Raw genomic sequence first — 850 nt, 5'->3', positions numbered from 1 at the left:
GAGATAGATAATAGAACGAAATGGAATACGACCATACCTATCCTATATCCAAATAAAAAATAAATAGGTCAATTCAAAAAATTCAATTATTTTGAGTTGATTAAGTAATTGATTTATTCGTCCATTTAAGTAAATGTTAGAGTTTGAATTTTATTTTGTACATACAACAACCCATTGATAAATAATAGACCCTTAAATAAAAGTTCAGACTTAAAAAGTGATAATAATATGATTGCACTAAATGTTTGTGAGTAGCTTAGGCTTAGACAATAAGTTGGTTAAATATTATATCGTTAGTAATTATTGCATCAATAATTTTCCGTATTATTAATAATAATTTTACAATCATATTGTATTATTGCATCAATTTATTTTATCAATAACTCTTTTTAATATTTATAACAAAATAGTTACATAAAAATAAATAAATATATAAAGTATTAAATACACAATACAAAGTCATATTTTCCATTTGTTTTTATTTGTATGTATTTTTTCTTTATTTTATTATTATGAATGAAGGAATGAATGAATGAGATGCCGGGAGAAGAAGAGGGTATGATTTCCTTGTTATTCTTGTCCACAAAGGAGGTGGTAGAGTATCAGGAAACAGAGTAACAGATGGCAGCTATGAGCAGAGAGAGACAGAGAGCGTAAAAAGCTAAGGGAGTGAAAGTGATTTGCAGCACAAAGAGACGTAGCATAAGGGCAAGAACAAGCTTTTTGGGCCCTCACTCACATGCACATCATAACTTTGCTCCTAGGCCTCTGCGGTCCCTTTATAAAAGAAACCCACACCAAATTTATTTGCACCCATAATAATATGTTTCTATTTATTTGTCTAGTATTA

Source organism: Arachis ipaensis, chromosome B01 (genome assembly GCF_000816755.2).
Source record: "Arachis ipaensis cultivar K30076 chromosome B01, Araip1.1, whole genome shotgun sequence".
NCBI classification, from domain to species: Eukaryota; Viridiplantae; Streptophyta; class Magnoliopsida; order Fabales; family Fabaceae; genus Arachis; species Arachis ipaensis.
The sequence above is the reverse complement of the archived record's forward strand: the minus strand, read 5'-3'. Positions refer to the sequence as shown.